At 35.6% G+C, this 21669-nt stretch overlaps 1 protein-coding gene across 2 annotated transcripts in view; it reads left to right on the top strand.

Annotated features, from left to right (window-relative positions):
- Positions 1-21669, top strand: part of eIF5 (eukaryotic translation initiation factor 5) — a 227288-nt gene that overhangs the window by 8864 nt on the left and 196755 nt on the right. The gene's annotated exons all lie outside the window — the stretch shown is intronic.

Below are 21669 nucleotides of genomic sequence, written 5' to 3'. Positions count from 1 at the left end.
ATAAGTCTGATTTACATTATAAAAAGCAAGAAGTTACATTCCTCGGCAAGATTCGAACTTTCGATGTTTGGTTTTGTCGTCCAACGCACAACCACGGACCTATTCAATGCTTATGTTAATAACATACAATTTAGCTGTAGCAATGTGGTGTCATAACTTGGGGTTTGTTTATTTAATGTAATTAGATTTAATTTGATTAGTTTCGCAACAATTGGACTTCCTGTTATATCCTGTTATTTAGATATTTAATTTAGGGTTGATTTATTAACTCTTACTATGCAAGATGCCTCTTATTTCAATAATTCTATATCATGTTAAATAGTCATTGTCTACACTAAAGTATTATCGTCATCTCTCATTTCTCATCGTAATGGCGAACCGACGTGACATGAGACAGCGAGTTATAGCTCTAGTTGAGGCTGGATATGGGGCTAGATCTGCTGGCCGTTTGGTCGGTGTTCCTGGAAGTACAGCCGCGAGATGGGTTCATCGTTACCAAAATCGCCCTATTCCTGGGCGTCCGCGGATTTCTTCATTGGAAGAGGATGCTCTTTTATTCGAGACAGTTCGACAGGACCCCTTTCTGACTGCTAACGAAATAAGAGCAGCATCTAACTTTCCCGGCTCTTCACAAACTGTGATCAGCAGGTTGAGGAACCGCGGTATTAGGAGCCGGAGGGCTGCGCAAATGGAAATATTGGGGGAAGCACAAGCTGTCGACCGTCTTGCCTTCGCTACCAATCGAGTGGATTTCGATTGGAGAAATGTAATTTTCTCCGACGAAACAACCATCTCGAGTGATTACGAAGGTCCTGTCCGTGTCTATCGTGAGGATGGTCTCCGACATGATCAGCGCTATGTGCACCGACGTGAAAGATCGGGGCGCTTTAGCATATCGTGTTGGGGGTGGATGTCTTACGATGGACCTGGTGTTATAGAACGCATCGATGGCCGGTTTAATGCGGAAACTTACGAGCACATTCTGGAAAATATATTCCTTCCCTCCGCCCGAGAACGTTTTCCCGAAGGAACTTTGCTGTTCCAGCAGGATAACCATCCCGTGCACTATGCTGCAAGCATTCAAAGATGGTTTCAAAGGAGACCCGAGATCGAAATCATTAATTGGCCTCCGAAGTCACCTGATTTGAATGTCATCGAAAATTTATGGGCGGAATTGAAAAAGAGAAGGATAGCCACCTATGCCCACCGACGCCCTCGAAATCGAGACGAATTGTGGGATCAAGTTGTTGACACCTGGGAAGATCTCGCCGGGGATCAGAACTTACTCCACAATCTCGTGACATCCATGCCGGATCGACTTAGAGCTGTAATAGAAGCTAATGGCATGTGGACAAGATTTTAAGTTAACAGGTCTCTTTTTGTTTCTTATGATTTTTGTTTGAGGAAGAATACTTTAACTTCCAAGTAAGATTTATTTTTTTTGACGAGGTTCAGCCCACTTGTAAGACCCAGAAATTGGGCATAAATTATTCCATATTTTTCGACAAATTAGACAGTCGAGGAACTCTGAACAAATTAATTACACCTCAATAAAAAAAAAGTTTTACCTGGGATCGAACACGAGACGTTTCGGTTATACAATGGAACCGGCACGCTACTATATGAGCTACCGAGACAAGACAGTGATAGCAGCAGTCCAGAATGTAGATCCCTTAGCAGGCATTTGCCATTCGGTACAGTGAAGCAATGATATTTTGGGACTCGAGCTATGTTGTGAAATCCTGGCCTTAAATGGCAGTGTTATTCGTGATCCTTATTCTGGTCCTTGTCCTTGTTGTGGTCCTTGTAACAATTCTTGTACTATCTGTCATGTTATGTATCCCTACGTCGATATCGAGTGAACTGCGCTGTAGAACTTTAACTTCCGACGACCAAGAATCGTCTCATTCTTTTTCAGGGTAACTGTACATCAATTATAGGAGAGGTTCCTTATACAATATATCTTCTGAATGGCATGCCTTTTTTTTCTCTTTGTAAATTCTCACTATAACATATTCCTCAACAACAATATTTTTTTCTGGTCCACATGGTTTCATTGTATCAAGATGTCACTGTATATACCTAACTTACTATTAACCCCTCAGGCTGGTTTGCCATACGCATGTATGCAGCTCTCTAGGGTAATTTTGTAGCAGTTCTACATCGGCTACATGTGTGCGAATCATGCATGATTTCACGAAACTGGCCACAGTTCGTTATCTATTGGAAATATTTTCATGTGATCATGTGAAAACAATAAGAGAGTGATGGGTAAATTTAATACTACTAGAGGATATATATATACCATTTCATCACTTAACACTGGAACTTTCAAATACCGGTATTGTGTTGAGGGGTTAAAGATTTCTTTCATTGTAATCTAGTGCGTACTACTTTTTGTTGTAACATAGCTGTTTTTTTATTGTAACCATTTGCAAGAAGAAAAATGTGAAAATATGAAAACCTATTCAAAAATGGATGGTGAACTTCATTAGTGGTGTTTCTGTCCAGGAAACTTAAAAAATTGAAATATATTTATAATTTTTGTGATGGATCTGCAGCACAGTAAAAGAATAAAAGAAACCCATTAATATCTCTAACCATGAGATATATTTTGGAATAGGCCTACCTGCTGATTGGCATTTCTGTGCAACATCCCATGGGAAGGGCCATGTGATGGTGTGATAAGAACTGTCAAAGTGATTGGATGCACATGCAGTCTGCTATGACTTTACAGCAACCAATTTTATGGGTGGTGTGTAGAAACATAAAAAGTTTTAATTTTGAATACCATGAGCTTAGCATCAAGAAGAAGAACTTACTATATTCTGCAAGAGTGGTTCAACAATGCGTGGTCACTACAGTGGCAAAAACTTGGGGACTAACTTCATTCTAATTTACAGAAATTAGCAACAAATATAACTCAAATTCTGATGAATTCAAGGAAGAAAACAAGTATAATACTGCTGCAAGAAGAATGAATTTTTAAGATCTGTCAGGGTATATTGCTTGTTAAGATGATAAATGGTGGATTGGATGTGTTCTGAACATAAAGAAGTCATGTTTCTACATTCTAATGGGCTAGCTTCAACCTATGCTTACTCTACTAAACTAGAATTTCATAAGCTTACGAAATCCACTATCACTAAAGTTAATTTGCATACCACTAAGGGAAGGTCCTAAAAATTCCGACTTAAGAAGCTAATAAAATAATAAAAATATAAATCTACTCATAAATAGGTAAAGATTTTGCGAAATTACTCCTATAATTTATGGATAAAATTATAGTACTTAAAATGTATGGTATGTGGTGCGGTGAAATAGCATTACCAAGTGAGCACTAGGCATATCATAACCTCGTAAGTCATAAGGTATTTGACAGGCCTGTAAGTATGTAGAGTTCATCTGTTAGATGATTTTTTTTTGTTAATTTTTAATTTTATAGATTTTGAAAAATATTAATTCTAAGAATACACTGTATTACTATTGGATACTTTTCATAATAACTACACTATTTTGAAGTATCGTATTAAATTTTATTTTATGAGCTTTAAAGTGAACACAGATACAACTTTCTAGCTTAGGTGGGTTATGAGTAGAGACGAGAATTCCATGCAAATGCATGTTTTTATAGGAAAATAGGACATAGTTCAAACTTCGTACTTATCCATTTCATTACTTTCTGGCTCCAAATATGTATACTTTTTCCGTGCATATGTGCACGTTTTGGCCATTTTGGGGATAAAAATATGCGTAATGCATACTTAAGCAATTTTTAGCTTAATCATGCATATAATATACATTACATTAAGTTTAAATGCATGTTTTAATGGTTTTGAGTGGACACTTCAGTTTCTCGATTTTTATAACGCGCATTTTAGTTTCAGGAATTAGGATTGAAGAAGGAAAAGAAAATAAATCAAAATAACAGAACAGGGTTCATTCAAATTTGCACCCATAACATTCTTGCGATGTACAGGGGTCATTCTCTTCCTATCACAAAAACATATTGACTGACAAGCTCAGGAACCTCGCAGAAACCAAATTAGAAATGTTATTAGTTGTTAACTGTGCAAAAAAAAAAGTGAAGTGAAACAGGAAATTTGCAACAAAAATGAAATTGCATATTTTAGTGTATTTTTTGCTTCATCGTGCATGTTTCATAGTTTGATAGTGCATGAATGCATGCATATTTTGGGATTTTATAGTGCATGAAATTCTCATCTCTAGTTATGAGTATGTAATGATTGCATTTGCAATTTTGCTGGTTTTGTTAAGTCAGTAATTCGAAAAATAATAATAATAATATGAATTTTATTTATGTTATACAGTAATCACATATGTATATCATCCAACAGTGTTGCCTAATTTAATTAAAATTCAAAATGGTAAGATTGAAAATTACACTTTCGCATATTGATTTTACATTGAATGATCCTTAGGTGACATTTAGTGGACTGCCATTTTAACTCCGGATTTTGAGTGAACCAGCAACTTGTGTGACTATAAATGTCTAATTAAATGTAAAATATTCATAACCACATCCTCTGATAAGTAATCTAAACTGCTATGATAATTATTTGCCAGATTAGATTTGGAAATCCTTTGATTCAGTCTTGAAAGAAGGCTATCTTGGAACATGTTAAGAGTTTTATTACAGAATGTCCGCATCTTCTGTCTGTGGTTTGACCGTCTATAAGCGTACTAATAAGTGAGTGAATAACGTCACATTTTCTTCGTAAATAGGTATACAATTTCTGTGAGCATGTTTGATGATTGCTGACACTATATTTTAACAGTAACAGTAATTCATTTTATCACCTTTTCTCAAATAAGCTTACTAGTTTTTTTTCCAGTTAACGTTGAAACATAAAGAATTGAAGTTTACTTTTTATCTTTTAGAAGATGGTACCTTATATATAGCTCATTAATGGAGTATTAACTTCTTAAGGTGGATACACACCAAAGTAAGGTTCATAGCTGGTGCAGAGTTAGTGCAAAACCAGTTTGTAGTTTGGAACTTGCTATGAAATTGCAAGCTGGGACTTCTGTTATGCACACCAGTTTACAAGCTAGCTCAGAAGAGAGTTTCGAGCCTGCTACAAGAAGCTCTCTTTCCACAGTAGTTTAATTTTCCAACATGAATGATGAGAAATATGATATTTTGCTCTTTGCAAGTGTGTGTATGTTTCTGAATTTAACGAACCTCAAGAAGAGTAGAAGGTGATGAGAAACATTTCTTTCTATCTCACAGACTTCCATACTGGATTTCTTCATGTTAGAATCTTCTATTACGTCTTTCTAAACTGCGCCAGCAATATGTTCAATTGTCCACACCTGTGGAGTAATGGTCAGCGCGTCTGGCCGCGAAACCAGGTGGCCTGGGTTCGAATCCCAGTCGGGGCAAGTTACCTGGTTGAGGTTTTTTCCAGGGTTTTCCCTCAACCCAATATGAGCAAATGCTGGGTAACTTTCGGTGCTGGACCTCGGACTCATTTCACCGGCATTATCACCTTCATTTCATTCAGACGCTGAATAACTTGGATGGTGGTGGTGGTGGTGGTGGTGGTACACCCTATTTTACATGTAGTATATTAGGGTTATATTTTAAACTAATCATAACAAATTGAAACTTACAGACTACCATACAATAAATATACACTTGTAAGAGTGTAACATATATAAATTAATTAGATTAATGCCTTGAAATTACAGTCGAAAAACATAGAGAATTTAACATGAATAGCATGTTGCACTTATAGATAATATTACACTTAGCTAATACACACATACATACATACATGCATACTTACGTGTGTAGAGACATAACATATAGATACATACGGTGAATAAACATTAATTTGATTGAAGGCTTGAAATTATAATCGAAATACCTAGAGAAGTTAACATGAATAGACATGTTGAACTTGTAGATCATATTAAGACATTTCGCTAAAATATGTACATTTGTAGACATAATATAACAACATGTGGACATATATTTATAAATATACACATGCATACATACATACATACATACACTCACACACAGATACATATATATATATATACACAGCAAGATGTACGTCAGTAACAGATAATTGGAAAGGATGAACAATATTAAATACCTTGGACATTCATTATCACTTACACATGACTTTGATATACAAAATAAATTTACCAAATTTATAAAAACATAATGCATAATAAATACAATTTTAAAACCATCATTTATTTAGAGTTATACACGAATCGCAGTTAAAAAAGAACTCTTGCCCGACAGTTTTAATCGCTGCTGAGATGGACTTCATGAGACACAAAATGGAACCACGAAAGAAATAATGATATCCTGAAATAACTCAAAGTCTAATCAATATTACAATATGTTAATCATTTCAAAAGGATGGATAGAACACTGATACCGAACAAATCCTGCAGTACGCTCCTCGTGAAAGAAAATTTGTTGGTCGCCCTGCTAAGAGTTGGACTGACGTGAGACCTTAACAGACCATCTAGTCTAATACATGTTTTGGATTATCATGATGATAAAGATGAAATTATAACCTTGAATATATAAGATGTATGAATTTGACGAAACGTTTGTAGCAACAGTGCTTTTGAAAAACAGTGCATATTGGTTGCTCATAGGTTATTTTACAGTTTAGAGCATGGACAGTAAGGTATTGTCTTTGCATGTAAAATAGAGGACATTCAAACAGTAGATGTTCAACCGACTGAATATCTCCACACGAGCACATCGATTCTTCTCCAGTCTTAATTTTGAATCGTTCAAAATAAGCTCCAAATTTACCATGACCTGATATAAATTGTGTACTAATAAAGTTTGGAGAGTAAATTTTGCATTTCAGTCGATCATATACCTGAGGAAAAAATAGGTTTTTGGTGACTGAACCTTTATCACTTGCAGACCAGTGTGAATTCCAATTAGAAGTAATATGTTCTTTCATTTTACATTTGGTATATGAGATTGGGCACTTTATGTATGAATAGGGTATGTCTGCGGAAGCAGCTTCTTTCGCAAGTTCGTCTGCTCGTTCATTGCCTACAATACCTGTGTGTCCTCTAACCCAGGATAGGCATATGTGATTATTGTGATTTTTAAATTCAGACCTTATATCCAAAGCAATGGGGTGAAGATTCCTATTGTTTCTAACTGACAGAAGTGCTGCTTGTGAATCAGACAGTATGCAGGAGTTTGTTTTGTTGATAGTACTCCATCTTATTGCTTGAAGTATGGCAAATAGTTCAGCTTGGTACACACTGCATACTGGTGCTAATCGATATTTAGAATAAAATATTTCTGTACCATTATTAAAAGCGGTAAAAGCACAACCTACAAAGCTCTTGCCATCTTCTCCCTGTGTTCGAGAACCATGTGTGTGTATATATATACACATCGTGCTTGCAAAGGCATCTTGAATTTACAACAGGATGGAGATGATTTCTTGGATGACCCAATGAGAGAAAATTAGCTCTTTGTTCAATTTCGTATTGAACACCTTCGTCAAGAAATAATTTACCCTGTTTATAACTAAGGAGCTCAATTCTTGCAATGGCAGTTAAATAGAGTGGTGCTATGCCTGCTATAATTAGAGCTGCATCTGTTGAGATAGTTCGAAAAGCCTGTGTGATACGTAAAATGAATCCACGTTGAATCTGTAGTAATTTTTTCTGAGCCCATTTTTTATCTAGAATGTTTCGAAGAGCAGAAGTACAGTAGAGTATTGAAGGTTCAAATGCTCCATGATAAATAATACGTAAAATATCAGAGTTTAGTCCCCAAGTTGGTTTAGCAGCCCTAACTAGTGATGAATGAAATTTACTGGCTTTCTTAGCCAGATTATCAAAGTGTAGTCTGAATAGCATACGACTATCAATTACAACACCTAGGTAAGTGAAGTGACTCACTGTTTGAATGTATTTGCTGTTAAACTTTATTAACGGGACATCCACATTCTTTTTCTTAGTGACTAACATGGCCGTTGTTTTGTGAGGATTAAAGTGAAGTTTGTTGTTAATACCCCATTTCGAAATGATCTTCAAAGTTGAATTAGCTTTTTCTGTTATGGTTTGTATATCTTCGCCCTTTATTAATATGAGAGCATCATCCGCATATGCAATAATGTTGCAGTTTACTGGCAAATCTATTTGCAACAAACCATCATACAGGATTACCCAGAGTCTGGGACTACAGACTGAGCCTTGAGGACAACGTTTGGTAATATGTTTAGATACAGTCTTCAGTCCTAATGTAAGTTGTGCTTTGCGATTACAGAAATAATTTTTGATTAGCTTGTATAAGTTTCTGGGACATTCTTTTCTCTTAAGTTGTAACAAAATCATGGGCCACCAGGCATTATCAAAAGCACCTTTGATATCCAGAGATATTAGTAGTCCGATCTGTTTGTTTGCCAATACCTCTTTAGCCCAGTTAACCACATTAAGCACGGCAACTTCTGTGGATTTTTGGGGGATGAATCCATACTGGTTTGTATTTAAAAGATTATTTGAATGCATATGATACATAATCCTTTCAATGATCAACTTTTCAAAGACTTTTCCCATCACAGGTAGTAGGCAGCTTGGTCAAAAGGCACTAGCTGTTAGTTTGTCAATGCAATGTGGTTTTGAAATTATTCTTACAGCAGCAATTTTCCAATGGTCAGGAAATATGTGCAGTTCCAAACACTTATTAAAAATATTTACAAATAAGTCAGGACAACAATTATGAACATTCTTAACTATGTTTGCTGACAGTGCATCTAATCCCGGGGCTTTCTTGTCATCTAGTTTGTTGATAACACTATTCACTTCTTTGTACGTGAACTCTCGTTCATCTTCTGTACGCGGAGTTAGTTCAGTAAGATACCGTACATGTTTATGAAAATTTAAATCCTGCGTGTCATCAGGGAAGAAGTTGTTAATCAGATGGGTAGCAGTTTCGTGTGCATTGATCGTATAACCATCATCAGTTTTAACAGTCGTAAGTGTAAGATTGAAATTTTCGGGTTTGCGGCAAATTTTATATATTACACTCCATGGATTCTGTGATGTTTGTGTGGAGCAGAATTCTTTCCACGTACTGATTTTTGCATGAATGATTTTATTTTTGTATTCTTCTCTAATAATGTAGTATGAATCCTTATACTTCCTACGTAACTCGTCACATCTACATCTTCTAAAGTGTCTATAGCTAGCTAAAACTCTCTTCCTCAGTATAGTTAATTCAGTAGACCACCAGTAATTTTTCACCACAGTTTGCGACTTTTTAGGTAGGCGTTTTTCACATAAGCTAATAATATCGTTAGTGAGATTTTCAATTGTTACATTAAGAACTTCAGATGAAACTATGTTATTTATTTTGGAAGAGATTGGTTGCAATTTCTTCTTTGCAGAGATTTTAAAGTGATCCCACTTGACATTTTTAGTTCTGTATTTACGAGTAACACCAGAGAAATTAGAATTACAAGATGCTGACTGGATTCGGATTATAATCAGTTCGTGATCAGACATAGTTGCCGTATCACTTACTGCCCAATCTGAGATGAGTTGTAAGAGCCTGTCACTACACACACTTACGTCGAGAAAACTTGCGCAGTTATTTCGACGGTAAGTTGGTTTGTTTCCTTTGTTGAGTATGGTAAGATTATTGGCGCAACAAAAATCGTGGAACTGTATCCCTTTCCTATCATTTATAGGACTGCCCCAGGCATGGTGTTTGGCGTTGATATCCCCCAGTATAAGCAGGTGTTTATCTCTAAGATCTAGGCAAATTTTATGAAGATCATTTAAAACAATGTCAAAATCGCAGGCAGGATCACAATAAATATTACAAATATATATGTCAATACCAGTGAAATCTAAGCATATAACAACTCTATCAGAAGAACAATACTGAGGTAATTGTATAATGTTAGCATTTCTAGTGATTATAGCCGCGCGTGGGATGCTTTCGTTACCAACAGAACCATTCTTGTAAGAATGTACAAAATTATGAATACCAAAACCAGAAATGCGATTTTTCCTATAATTAGGTTCCTGAACACATAACAATTTAATTTCATTGTTCGACAGCTGAGAGTTCAGTCCCATCATGTGAATAAGTTCCTGTGTAGGAATAAGTGATTTATGTACATTCTGTTGGAAAATAATAAGTTCAGCCATAATTAATTTTCGACTTAATAATGTCTACAATTTTCTTGTACGCGGGACAGTCAGGTGAGGTGGCTACGTGTTCGGTGTTCACAGGTTTGAAATTTCTTCTGGTCTCCATTTTGTTGTTGTAGCGCTTACAAAAGCATCGTAAAATAACCCAATAAAATAAAAATATGTTCAATTTATGTTCTGCTACCAACAGAAATTTTCTTGTTTGTGTTCTTAAAATCTTTTGCCTCTCATAACGATGTTGGCGATAAATTTCAATCATAACTGAATTTTATCCTCCAACCACATTGTGCTACACTCCACAGAATGTTACCTCAACAGCATATAGATATATACTGATAAATGGTTCCAATCCCTCTTCTCTCCAAACCCTGAGCCAACTGACGTTACTGCTTCTGCAATAAACCTGTTGAGTTCCACAGTGGCTCAGAATCACATGGTTTGTAGGCCTACTGTATTCATACCAATGACAGGTTACAAGCCACAATTTTTTAACTAGCTCTGAGTTGGTTTTGAGTGGTTTGGAATCTCTCTTCACTGAACCATTAATGTTGGTGGATGTTCTTGCATCTCACATTAGCACCTACGGACATTGTGTTATAAAGACGAAGACTTCTTGGGTTCCCAATGTAGTACGTGTGTCACAATGTTGATTATGAATTATGCACTTACTGCACAGTGTTAGAAAGCTTAACAGAGACTGCGACAGACTGTCAGGATTGTTGATAAGTTTACTCCGTTTCACATGTCTTTATCTGAAACTTCCAGAATCTTTTGCTGTAACATTAATTTCATAATTATTGTCTATAGTGTGATCGATTATTGTGTAGATTACATGATTCAAATCCCCCCCTCCCCCATATACATTGAGACTGTAGTTATAACTTATGTCACAATATTGAGATTGTTCTACTTTATCAATACTCAATCATTGTCCTTTGAAGTGTCCTCTCTTGCCATCCTATCTCCAGCAAATAAGTTGTAAGAGCTTTGTACTGGACACAGTGTTGGCTAGGCGGAGAGAATAATCCCTGGGCATATGGATATTCTGCCTCGAAAGGGGTTCAGGGATTTTTCGCTTACTTTTAAGAAAGTGCAGGGATTTTTGAAAACATTGAAATAATAAGAAAATCAATACATAGGGCTCCTCATTACTTGTCCAAAGTCATAAATAAAATGGATCATGAAGTGTTGACTATTGCATAGCGATTTCACAATATGATGTAATGATTGCATCAGTGGTGGGTAGGTGATTCCCTTTGCTAACTCATGCTCGATGTATAATAGCTAGTTAGTGGCAGAGCTTTTGTGTGATAAGTATTATTACAAATAAAGCGAAAATGAGTGATTCCAAAGGATTCTCTACACTGAAAAAGAAGAGAATTAGCAAAAGAAGAAAAATCATGGTGCAAACAAACTTCTGACTATATTTTTTGTGAAAGGACTCCATGTTTAAAGATTGATTAGGTAAATTCATTAATCCTATGTAGCTAAGTACCTATGCTGCAAAAATAACTACAGGCAGCAAAAGTGAACTATAAAAACATAGTAAAACACCCACTCACTAAAAAAAATGCATTACAAGTAAAAATGTTCCTAAATTGGCAGCGTGTTTGTTAGAAAATCATTGGATGATAAAGTTAAGTTGCAGAACTTAAAATTGTTTGCGATATTATTGAATATTTTAAGAGCTTTAATTTTGAGTCATATCACTGAGTTCCAGCCAAGTGCTTTTCCAGACTCCATCATAGCACATATTATGAAACTTAAAAGAATGAAGTCAGGCATCTTCTTAGGAGGACCATTTAAAAAATGTAGGATCACCCCTCCCCCAGATTTAAAGGATTTTCTTAACTGAGAAGCAGGAAACACTCATCAGAGGAACTACTTTTACTTAAAATACATTGAGAACATAAAAATGTAGAGCCCATCATGGAACTTTGATTTAATTATTAGCTTACAACTTTTGTGATCAGTGTTGCAGTCACGTCAGTAGTGTTGATGTAATATTGCGAAAGGCATGATAGTGCTGTTTTCATATCTTGTTCAACGACCAAGGACACTACAAAGATGAAAGAGCGTTTTGAAATTCCAAAGGACCAGGCCATTGAACCTGTAATAATAATAATAATAATAATAATGATGATGATGATGATCATAACATTTGTCATAGATTTTAACCAAATGGTTGATCTGTTCTGGTCTCAGTTGTCCAGTAGCCGTTTCGATGGTCATCCCTGGCATCCATTGGATCTGTTCAAACCAGTTATTTTTGTATTTTATCCAGCACTGATATAACTTTTAGGTCATTTAAAATTTCATTAGTCTTGTGATACGCAGTTTTTCTTATGAATTTCATTTCAGCCGCTCAAATTCTTGATACAATAATAATAATAATAATAATAATAATAATGATGATGATGATGATCGCAGAATAACGTATTGGTTCTAAGATAACCGCGTTTTAATCTAACTGCTTGGAAATGTTGAGGTGTGGCATATGAGCGTGATTCGGTGATCCATCACACCTAGAGTGACCAGACGCCCTCTTTTATCCTGACATGTCCTCTTTTTTAGGCCTTTGTCCAGGGTCCGGGAGGATTTTTAAGAAATGAAGAAATGCCCTCCTTTTCGTAACTTGTATGCCTGATATTTTTAAATGATGTGATTTGACGCCTTTTTCAAGTAATTTCCCTGTAGGTGGCAGCAGCATCGACGGAATATACTCTTTGTCAACGATCATAACTCTCTTTGCTTACGAAGTATTATTAAATTCACACTTTGTGCGGTCTTTTTATGTGTTTTGATAATAATTTTATTTTATTACAGTTCCCTTGGCTTTCATAATATGTAGTTAACTGTAAAATCATCAAGTTTCATCATAATTATTTTGTAATTAAGTATGATATAAGCCTAAATCTGTACAGTAAATATTTTGTAAGAAAATATTGACGTAATTTATAGTCTAAATCTAAGTACATATTTCTGTCCTCTTTTTTCGAACAATGTCTTCCTTTTTGAAACTGTGTGTCCACTTTTCTATCGATGTGAATCTGGTCACCCTAATCACACCATATAAGATTAAAAAAAATAGCAGTTGTTGCTGGCTTTTGAAATAACGCAAAAAGTGCCGCTAGAGTTAGGAAATGGCAAACAATGTATCTATAGCTATTGATAGTTTCAAACAGTGGCAGTATCTTGGCATTCTGTGATATTTGAGTTTTGCCAAACATGTTTTCTTCTTCTTCTTCTTCTTCTTCTTCTTCTTCTTCTTCTTCTTCGGTTGCGTACACTTAGGCACGGTTTGGCCCTTGTATGCGATGATTGTCAAAGTTCGACAAGTGTCCTGGACGGCATTCGTAAATCCGACGTATCAGCCCCTGTAGAGCCAGATGCTCCTTCGCGGACCAGAGCCCCAAGCCCTCCCTGTCATTGTCGGCTGACAGGTGGGCCTTCGTGCCTCAGCTCCTGATTGGGCCAGGTCCCGTCTGCACACGAGTAGCCTGATAAGCCACAGGGGCCCGGAGCCCCAAGCTCTTCCTATATCAGCATCGAAAACCCGTACTACCCCCAATATTTCACCCCAGCCTATCTTTACTATTGCGTATGATGGATGAAATGTGGGAGAGGTGGAGAGTGTTGGTGGAATGAGAGGAAAAAACTGTGCAGTGTCTGCCTTGTCCGCCACATATTCCATCACAACCTGGCGAGGTGATCGAATCTGGGCCGCATGGATAAAAGACTAGCGCGCTGGCACTTGAGCCACAGACGCGGCTCAATTTAAAAAAAAAAATTGTTTGAAATGTAGAAAAAATATTTCTCCTATAATACATGAAAAAAGTATTAATAAAATAAATTAGCAGCATTTCTCACAAAATAAATGCATAGAAACATGCAGCTACCTCATAAATACTTGCAGTAAGAATTTCATCCAGATTGATTAATATTTGGCATGAAAAAGTTTGTGTTGAATCAAGAAAAATGAACTTAAGGGAAAATGGATTTGAAAGTAAAATGAATATTTATGCAAATTAAAATTCTCCTTTGCTACGTTCATCTAGTCCACACCTGTGGAGTAACGGTTAGCGCGTCTGGAAGCGAAACCAGGTCGGGGCAAGTTACCTGGTTGAGATTTTTTTCCGGGGTTTTCCCCTCAACCCAAAATGAGCAAACGCTGGGTAACTATCGGTGCTGGATCCTGGACTCATTTCACCGGCATTATCACCTTCACCTCATTCAGACGCTAAATAACCTAAGATCTTGATAGAGCGTCGTAAAATAACCTACTAAAAAACCTCTTCTTCTAATAATCTCAGAGAGCCGACTTTAGAACAGAGTTACTAGATTTGTAATCAGATATTTGTAAAAAGGAATTCTTTGATGAAAATATAATTTTGACAGCTCTTTAAATGTCACGCCCCCTTATATTATCAAGTTAAAAAATTAGCATATTTGTAATCAGATATGAAAATATACATTCGAAAGAAGTGAAATAGCCAATAAAATGTTTTGAACGTTAATGAAAGATTAAAATTATCAAAATCAATCGGGATATTTACGAGATCATATATAAAAGTAATGTTCTTATTTTTACCATTAATACCATTAATGCTTCATAGTTAAGCTACACATTTTTGAACTTAACGTGACTAAATTCAGAAAAATTAAACTGGATAGTTAGATCGGATATAATCCTGACAATTTAAATCCAGAGAATAGAGATTTGGGTTTCCCACTATAAGAGAACAGATTACTTTTATGCTCTCTTTAATTTTTGACAATGGTATGATAGTGACAGTGGAATTAAATTTTCAACTTAGAGCGTTAAAATATAACAAAAGAAAAATTGGTTAATTTTATACAAATTAACAGAATAGCAAACTATGTAACTGACAAACAATCTGGATCGTATTAGATTAAGAAGGAAAGATGTTAAAATTCCAATATGATTTTAAAGACTACGTTTATGATATGCCGATTGTTACGGGTGGTTTACTCCGTACGTACAGTAGATAGCAGTAACTCAGTTACCTTGAACATTGATAAAGCTTTTGCTACATAAATAGACCTTCGCCTGTATTCATTTGTAATGTAATAACTAGGTTTAAAATGATTTGAGGCCAGAGCCTGAATGTGTACTCCCCCCGTCGACTTCAGCTGTTTAAAGACGTAATATTTACTGCATGCTATTTTAACGCCTTGCTGCGTAATTTAATAACCCACTGTGAGGGGCAGTTTTACGTAAATTGTATTCTACACACCGTATAAACCTGACATTTCCAAAATAGTAAAATACTGAACATATTATTATTATTATTACTATTATTACTATTATTATTATTATTATTATTATTATTATTATTATTATTATTATTATTATTATTACATTTTCTCCTTTGAATTTTTTCATCCGGCTTTCATGACCTAGGCCATCTACCGTATCTGTTGTGCTGTGCCTAGTGATGAAAATTTTCCCCTTATGGAATTTTACTGTAAGAATATTGTTGATTTTGCTTAGTTTTATACTTTTATTGTATAGATTTATACATTTTCCTGAAATTGTTCCCCTTATTAAGCTTTTTTAGCGTATTCCTCGTTACATTTTATAATAAAATTATTGTAAGGATCTAATTATAAATTATTCTGATAATTTTATTTTTTCCCTCTTATCAAGGAATTTTTTTAGCTTATTAATTTTCTAAGCTTTTTTTTTTTTCCCTGAAAATTGGCATTTTATTAAAAATTCGTTAGGTTATTCATTTTGCAAGTTCGTAGAATTGTACTCGTACAATAATAAATCTTGGATATATTTCGTCTATTAAGCACTTTGTTTAGCATCTGTAAATTTTATATTTGTATTGATATAATTGTAAATGTTCATGAACAATTTTCCCTTCGAGATTTTTTTATTGATTTTGTTAAGTTTTATAACTTTATTGTACTTACAAATGGCTTTTAGTGAACCCGGAGGTTCAGTGCTGCCCTCACATAAGCCCGGCAGTCTCCTATCCTGAGAAAAATTAATCCATTTCCTTAGCATCATATTCCACCTCCTTAAATCCATTTTAATATTTTCCTCATCTCGGCCTCCCAAAGGTCTCTTTTCACTCAAGTTTCCCAATTAACACACTATATTTATGAATTTCTGGATTGACCCATACGTTCTACATGCCCTGTCCATCTCAAACGTTTGGATTTAATGTCCATAATTATGTCAGGTGAAGAATACAATGCGTGCAGTTCTGCGTTGTGTAACTTTCTCCATTCTCCTGTAGCTTCATTCCTCTTAGCTCCTAATATTTTAATCATTCTCGAACGCCCTTAACCTCTGTTTTCTCCAAAAGGTGAGAGGCCAAGTTTCATAACCATACAGAACTACCGGTAATATAATTATTTTATAAATTCTAACATTCAGCCTTTTTGAAAGTAGATTAGATGACAAAAGCTTCTCAACCGAATAATTTATTCTGCGTTTAATTTCTTCCTGTCATATTTGTTACTGCTGTTAGAAGATAATGGAATTTTTCCGCCTCTTCGAAGGATAAATTTCCAATTTTTATATTTCTATTTCGTACTATGTTCTGGTCACGAGACATCATATACTTAGTTTTCTCGCAATTTACTTCCAAACCTATCTCATTACTTGCTTCAAGTAAAATTGATTTTACTATAGGCTACTATAAATGTTCCTGAAAATTTATTCATGAAGTTCTTAAGCTTGTTTTAAGCATTTAAAAACTATGGGTTTGTGTGACTGACCTGTGAGCCATGAAACTTTATAAAAAAAATAAAGTAGGAAGTGTACAGACACGAAGTCGGGGAATGATGTACAGTACCACATATTAATGTTTCCCTCAGCCAACAATAACTATTTTAAAATAACAGCCATGCATCAGCCACATATTGTTGAGACAATTTAGATTAGATCAGCAAAGTTCTCAGAATATCGTCAGCGCTTGTTTTTTTTAATCAGTTTGAATGTTATTGTAAACAAACTTAACGATGGCGCTGTTTTGGAGTCAGTATTGACTCGGCCATTAAAGATTAGGTGGCTGGCAGGTTTCTGGAACGTCAGACACCCATTCGATAGCACTATTTGTTCGAGAAGTGTATCTGAAACGTGGGATAGCAGTTACCGATTAAACGACTTACGTTTGATAAGCTGGTGGCTAATGAGAACACTGAATGAGCAATATAATGTACATTTCTTGAGGCTGTAAGCAAGGGAGCGAAGAAAACCATTTGGAGAGACGGAAAATTTTCCTTTCACTTTACTAACTTGCTCATTCTACGCTATTTAATGTGTTGAACTAAGTGCGAGCAGTGAAAATTTTCATTATGCCTGATTTCTGTGCTTTGGGGACAATAGAGTTGGGATCAAGATTACACTTTGTTAAATTTGTAAGAAGCCCAGGTTACATTGAAGAGCGGAATGAATAAATATGTATGAGTAGAGATGGTAGATTTTAGCAACTTAAAATTTAAAATTTGGCGCTTTATGAGTTAGATTTAGCAAATTATAACCCTTTTAATGTTGAAATTTAGAATTTTGTAGCGTTTTTGATAGGACATTTTTATGGAAAGTTTGGTGGTAGAAGTTCAATGTTATCCACGTCCGCAGTTGAATTTTCTAGATTTTCAGTTAAAATTCTTGAAAATAATAAAAAAGTAAAGGAAGTTGTGAACATTAAGAAACATACTGCGTATAATATACTGTATTATGATCATTGTATCTTAATGTTGTCTTTCATCTGCTGTCTTCTGCCCCGAACTTTTCTTCCGTTCCCATTCTTTACAGTGCATCCTTCAGTAGGCAGTTTCTTCTTAGCCAGTGACCCATCCAAATGAAAGATCTGCCCTTGGACAGAACGCTATGAATGAATGAAAATGAAGAAACTTGCCAAAATATATCGTGTGATTTTATCTTGACTCGTCTTACTACTCAATCACAATTACCCGAGCCACCGGCGGGGCTAAATCGGTTAAGGCGCTTGCCTGCCGGTCTGAAGTTGAGCTCGGGCGCGGGTTCGATCCCCGCTTGGGCTGATTACCTGATTGGGGGTTTTTCCGAGGTTTTCTCCAACCGTAAAGTAAATGTCGGGTAATCTGTGGCGAATCCTCGGCCTCATCTCGCCAAATACCATCTCGCTATCACCAATCTCATCGACGCTAAATAACCTCGTAGTTGATACAGCGTCGTTAAATAACCAACTTAAAAAATCATCTGCTCGCTACCACGTACAACTTGTGAATGAACACTGGACGTAAAGAGATCACATAGACAGCCAATATTGTAGCACCTGCACCAATCAGATTAGGTAAAAACTCTAAATAACTATACAGATAACAATAAAGAGGCTATCACGTAGGTCACATTCTTGTGCTATTTATATAGGTCTCGCAAGCAAGGAATAGCGACGGAAGGAATGCGAATGAAACAATGCGATGAGGAAGAGAAGGCGACAGGAAAGGTCACGAGATAGCTTGAATGATATTCAAGAGTACAGTCGGAAGAGAAATGACATAGATAGAACCAGTCTTGCGTTGTGATAGTTACATTACGACTTTAGTTTAGTTTGTTCCATTGCATGTGAATACGTGTCTTGTATCGCACTGTATTATTATTTTGTTCGTAACATATGTTGCACGTTTAATTAGCTTCGAATTTTTCTCTTGCTGCGTTCTTTATTTCCACAGCGATGTCCTCATTTGTTCATTTTCTTGGAAGAGTCAGTACTTCCATCGGCCCTACTCTAGCCCCGACGGCGTGCCTATATGCAAACGTCAAAACACAGCAACGCCCCCATTGCTTTTCGGTAATCGTTCCTTGCGCGAGCTATACCGTAAAAGCTAACGTACCAAGCTATTTAAAAAAAATTTAAGAACCTGTTTGTGGCGAGGCCTTAAGGGTATATGTATGTGAACGACCACAAATATTATCAGAAAATACAGGCTCTAAATTTCTAAAAATTTGTAAGGAAATGAACTCACAATTGGACAAAAATTACAAGGTACCACAACAAGACTTATTAGAACTTAAATATCTGATAAAAGTATAAGAAAGGTTACTAATAATATTTTTTAGAATTCACTTTTTACTTAATATTAAATTTTTCAAAATTTGAAAATTTTCATACATATTATTTCATAACCCCACAACCATTAGAGATAGAGTTCTGAAATTTTATGCACTGATTTAGCATGCATTTATGAAAAAGGTAGACTGCAATAATGCCCATTCCTTTGAAAATAGAAAAATGAGGTCACAAAACATTATAGGACAAATAAAGAATTAATTTTATCAAAATAAACAACTCTACATGTCTAGGAATAACAATGTTATGGTTGCCAAATTATGTAACTGCAGAATTTTTTTTTTTTTTTCATACTCTGATAAAACTGGTTTGAAAAATATTATTAGCAACCTTTTTCATACTTCTGTGAATATTGGAGAGCAAGAACACTAATGGCTTCGTTGCCAAAGCCCGGCATTAGATGATAACAACAACCTTTTTCATACTTTTATCAGATATTTAAGTTCTAGTAAGTCTTGTTGTGGTACCGTGTAATTTTTGTCCAACTGTGAGTTCATTTTCTTATAAAATTTCATAAATTTAGAGCCTGCATTTTCTGATAATATTTGTGGTCGTTCACGCACATATACCCTTAAGGTAGATAGATTGATTTTTTTCCTTACAAAAGCACAATGTCTCATAAAATGCAATTTCGCTCTTACTTCGCAAAAACACATTCATGTTTAATTTTTCAATTAATTTTCGCGTTTTATTGCGTTAAAAACTACACTAATATAATTAACGTCCTTTTAAACAGAAAATTACTTATATTGATAGCATTTGGACACTTTTCGCATTTATTTTGTGATTGCAAAAATCTACCGTGTCTAAATATGAATATGAATATGAATGACTGAAGTAAGAAATTAACGATTCAAGAAATTATCAATTTAATGTATGTGGGAAAGAAATACTAGACCTATAAAATTGAAAATCCACAATATTCAGTCTACATTCTACAACTTACTTACAAATGGCTTTTAAGGAACCCGAAGGTTCATTGCCGCCCTCACATAAGCCCGCCATCGGTCCCTATCCTGTGCAAGATTAATCCAGTCTCTATCATCATACCCCACCTCCCTCAAATCCATTTTAATATTATCCTCCCATCTACGTCTCGGCCTCCCTAAAGGTCTTTTTCCCTCCGGTCTCCCAACTAACACTCTATATGCATTTCTGGATTCGCCCATACGTGCTACATGCCCTGCCCATCTCAAACGTCTGGATTTAATGTTCCTAATTATGTCAGGTGAAGAATACAATGCGTGCAGTTCTGTGTTGTGTAACTTTCTCCATTCTCCTGTAACTTCATCCCGCTTAGCCCCAAATATTTTCCTAAGCACCTTATTCTCAAACACACTTAACCTATGTTCCTCTCTCAGAGTGAGAGTCCAAGTTTCACAACCATACAGAAGGACCGGTAATATAACTGTTTTATAAATTCTAACTTTCAGATTTTTGGACAGCAGACTGGATGATAAGAGCTTCTCAACCGAATAATAACACGCATTTCCCATATTTATTCTGCGTTTAATTTCCTCCCGAGTGTCATTTATATTTGTTACTGTTGCTCCAAAATATTTGAATTTTTCCACCTCTTCGAAGGATACATCTCCAATTTTTATATTTCCATTTCGTACAATATTCTGGTCACGAGACATAATCATATACTTTGTCTTTTCGGGATTTACTTCCAAACCGATCGCTCTACTTGCTTCAAGTAAAATTTCCGTGTTTTCCCTAATCGTTTGTGTATTTTCTCCTAACATATTCACGTCATCCGCATAGACAAGAAGCTGATGTAACCCGTTCAATTCCAAACCCTGCCTGTTATCCTGAACTTTCCTAATGGCATATTCTAGCGCGAAGTTAAAAAGTAAAGGTGATAGTGCATCTCCCTGCTTTAGCCCGCAGTGAATTGGAAAAGCATCGGATAGAAACTGACCTATACGGACTCTGCTATATGTTTCACTGAGACACATTTTAATTAATCGAACTAGTTTCTTGGGAATACCAAATTTAATAAGAATATCATATAATACTTCCCTCTTAACCGAGTCATATGCCTTTTTGAAATCTATGAATAACTGATGTACTGTACCCTTATACTCCCATTTTTTCTCCATTATCTGTCGAATACAAAAAATCTGATCAATAGTCGATCTATTACGCCGAAAACCGCACTGATGATCCCCAATAATTTCATCTACGTACGGAGTTAATCTTCTCAAAAGAATATTGGACAAAATTTTGTACGACGTCAACAAAAGTGATATTCCTCGAAAGTTACCACAGTTGGTTTTGTCCCCCTTTTTAAAAATAGGTACAATTATGGACTCCTTCCATTGTTCTGGTACAATTTCCTTTTCCCAAATAGCAAGTACAAGCTTATAAATTTCGCTATATAATG

The sequence above is a fragment of the Periplaneta americana genome, chromosome 2 (genome assembly GCF_040183065.1).
Source record: "Periplaneta americana isolate PAMFEO1 chromosome 2, P.americana_PAMFEO1_priV1, whole genome shotgun sequence".
Taxonomy (NCBI): Eukaryota; Metazoa; Arthropoda; class Insecta; order Blattodea; family Blattidae; genus Periplaneta; species Periplaneta americana.
Note: the sequence above shows the minus strand (reverse complement) of the source record. Positions and strands in the feature narration are given on the sequence as shown.